This window comes from Lactuca serriola, chromosome 4, assembly GCF_051521515.1.
Source record: "Lactuca serriola cultivar US96UC23 chromosome 4, Lser_US96UC23_V15, whole genome shotgun sequence".
NCBI lineage: Eukaryota > Viridiplantae > Streptophyta > Magnoliopsida > Asterales > Asteraceae > Lactuca > Lactuca serriola.
The window spans coordinates 172,103,095-172,107,123 of record NC_136411.1 but is presented as its reverse complement, the minus strand read 5'-3'; positions in this window follow the sequence as shown (position 1 = coordinate 172,107,123).

Genomic DNA, 4,029 nt, shown 5'->3' with positions numbered 1-4,029 from the left:
ATCTAGAAAGATTATACAAATGGGTTTGTATACAAATTCTCTCTCTAGTCTAACACTCCAAATTGACTCTTTTCATAATGGGAGTCATTCACTTCCTATTTATAGGAAAGACTCAACCCATTTACACATACAAAGAGGAAAGCCTAAACATTACATCCAAGAGTGACTTTGCACCCTAACATTCTCCCTCTCAAAGTTAGGATTGGATGTCCGGCTTTAATCTCCAACGAGCTAGCGCGATCAAGACCAAACTCCCCCTCGAAGTAACACCGGTCTTCAAATCCGCAAATGAATATTCGACAAACCCGAGAAGCTTCGAATACCCATCATTCTCCCCCTTTTTATAATCAAAAAATGATTATAAAACCCACTAAGGATGAGAAGCGCCCGAGGAATAGTCTTCACAATACTCCCCCTTGATGTGTACCAAAAATGAATCACCAAAAATCTTGCACGGATAAACAATCATGAAAAAACCACAAAAATTTCCAATTTATGAAAATTTTTGACTTTTTAAGTGAAAGTTTCAAGATTTTTCAAAATCCGGGTAGAAATTGTCACTTTCTGAAACTTGCAGAGACCCGTTGCGCCAAAAACAGTCAAATATGCGAAACTCTAGCCCATTTGCGAAACCGGGCATAAAGCGTAAATTCGCACACCAGAACTGAAATTCTGCAATTTCTCAACTTTATATCCCCATTTTCGAATTTGGGTATAAACTGCCAACTTTTCAAAACTATGGGTGCTACTTTCGAAAATATGTCCACTTGTCTTCAAAAATATCGACATTTGACCAGTTATGCCATTTCTTCGAACCTATAGGGACCAATTTTGAAAGCGATTTGTTTTCTTCTCCAATTCATTACGCAAAGATTACACAGAGACTAACGCTTCATATACTTTGACTTCCAAATCAAATGATATATTGAACACATTTAAGAACCCAATTTTGACCTTCGTTATTTTGCTTTCGTTCATTTGATGACAAACAACAAATCGACAACTTTTCAGAGCAATTTTAGATCAAACATGCTATTCGAACTGTTCTTCATCGCTGTTCATCATGTTCTTAACTTTTCGATTCCAGATGTGAAATCGACTTAAACTTCACAACAATCAACTCCAAAACAAACATACAAGATCGTTCAGTTTCATTCTCGAATCTATCATATCCAAAAAATCCCTATCGATTTCGAACAATCAACAATCAAATATCGATATTCAAATATCGATTTCCATCCACTCATGTTGACTTCCAAATCCAATTGATTATCCAAAAGCAAATCGGTTCGACGTCAATACTCAAACAATCGACACCTTCGTTTTCAAATCAACCTCAATCGAATCCAAAATCGTGAATAATCAACCTCTTCAATTCGATTTTGATTCCTTAATTGATTTCGAAACTTACATTTTTAACTTAGACCCAGACGTCGTTTCTAGATGCAAACAAGCCACTCCAGCAATCGAATCTCAATTCTAAATCAAACTTTGCTTTTCAAACACGAACACCTACTGCAACCCAGTTCAAAATCAGTAATCGAAGTCAACAAATCAAGAACTTTCACAATCGATTATCCATTCAATCGATTTTAACATCCTCCAAAATCGAATTCCAAATAAAAGCGTTCGACCTAATCAACTATCGAATCCTTTGAGAATCATCTTTGAAATGGATTACAGTCAATCCGACTATCATCTTAACTCAAACTGGAAACAAGAACTTTTTGACGATCCAAAAATAATCGAGTCAAGATGCGTTCCTGTGAAACACTTTGATGCACGATTACTAGCAAACAGTTATCGTACAAGTGATATAAGGTTTTATTGAGCCTTGAACAGTAATCGAGTCAAGTTATCGTGAAAGTATTGGGCTCAATCATGAGATTTTCGAAATATTAAGCTAAAAATTAATTGATTAACAGTACTTCGAAAGATAAAAAAATTTGGAATCTGATTTTTAATTTTGAACTTTTGATCTAAGAAAATGGGGTTGAAATGGATTTGATCCAATGAGGCAAATCGATCAAAAATGAAAAAAAAAAACACAAAGTACGAATCGAAATCATGGACTTTTTGGAATCCATTTGAGAATTTTAGATACCTTTTTGACGAATCGAGTTCCGTTTTCAAGAAACGAATCAAATTTGGAAGATCTTGGTTCTTTTGTCGGAATGAGAAAATCTCCAAATCGAACATTGTACCACCCACTATGCGAGATGTACAACTCGTTCTTCGTGTTCTTCGTGTTCTTCAACGATCCAAGAACATCTTCAAAAGAACCACCAACACATTTGAGTTTTTACTTCAAATTCAATTCAACACTTGGAGATTGTTTTTTTGGAACCCAAATTTGCTTCACGGATTTTGGCTTCACAACATTTGACGATTTTTGTGAGTAAACCCGCTTATTCTTCCGATTCATCTTCTTCTTCTTCTTTTTCTTTCTCATCTTTTTGCATCTTGAAGACTTGACTTCATGAACAAACCCACTTTCAACAACATGAACATTTTGAGTTTGAATCAAATCTTTTGGAGTTTGATACTTGTGATTTTCTTGGATCACCAGCTTTCGATAAAGAATCATTCCTTCAAACGAATCACAAGAACACAAAATATCATCGGTTTGAACTCCAATTGAGCAAAAAACTTTTTCATCATGAAAATCAACTTGAACTCCTTTTTCTTGAACATCAAGAACATCACATTGAACTCCATTGTCAAGAACTTCAACAAACTTAAGAACACGAAGATCATTTGGGTTTTCAATAAGAGAAACATATTTCTTATTGAACAAATCTCTTTCTTCTCCTTCCTTTTGATTTCTACTACGAACTAATATGGACAAGGCAATTTTACTCAACCATGCAATCTTACAAAGTGGTTGAAATACCAAGCTTCCATGATCATCCTTCAAACCTCCATAAGAAACCAAATTACCCCATGAAATCAATTTGCTTAACAACAACCCATAAAATTGATCTTCATTGACTTTGTATTTCACATCTTTAATGATCACAATCCAAGAATCATATGGCAAATCCACCATGATCACAAAAACTTGAAGAATTCTAGAGAGAGAAAGTGATTTTGAATGGGTTTTCTAGAGAGATAAAGTGATACAAACAAGTATTCTAGAGAGAGAAAGTCGAATTATGGATCAATTCAAAGAAAAATTCGACTTCTAGAACACAAAAACACTCTCTAAACACGAAGATCAATGAACAATAAGAATCACCAAATCAAAATAGCCATCAAGGATCAATTCTTGATGAAAATCAAGAACACCCGCTCTGATACCAATTGTAGTGGTGTTGATTATGATGGCATGTGCGGAATTAGAAAGATCTAGTGATTCATCATACAAATTCAAGAACACAAGAAGTAAATAAATCTTTGTAAGCTCTTATTAGATCTAGAAAGATTATACAAATGGATTTGTATACAAATTCTCTCTCTAGTCTAACACTCCAAATTGACTCTTTTCATAATGGGAGTCACTCACTTCCTATTTATAGGAAAGACTCAACTCATTTACACATACAAAGAGAAAAGCCTAAACATTACATCCAAGAGTGACTTTGCACCCTAACACCTTTTCTACTTATCAATACCCCTTAATGATTAACTTTTAGTATTAGGTTATGATGACATGCCTTTTACTAATTATTATCACTTTTAATAATTAGATGATGATGACATACTTTTTTACTATCATATTTATAATTAATAGTTTTTTAATATATGAATAATTAATATTTATAAATCTATTTACTAAAATATTATTTATTTTATTTATTCCATAGATAATTTGTTAATAATATTTTTATAAAAGACGTGTAAATATTTTTATTCAATTAAAAAAAAGTTAAAACACGACACAACAATAATGAAATAATATTTTGACGTAACAAATAATAGAAATTTTCAAATACATTCACACTTAATCTTTGATACGTATCAAATGTGTTTTAGTATTATGAGGCCTAAGTTGATTGTATAATTCAAAATGTGGCAAATAAATAGTTT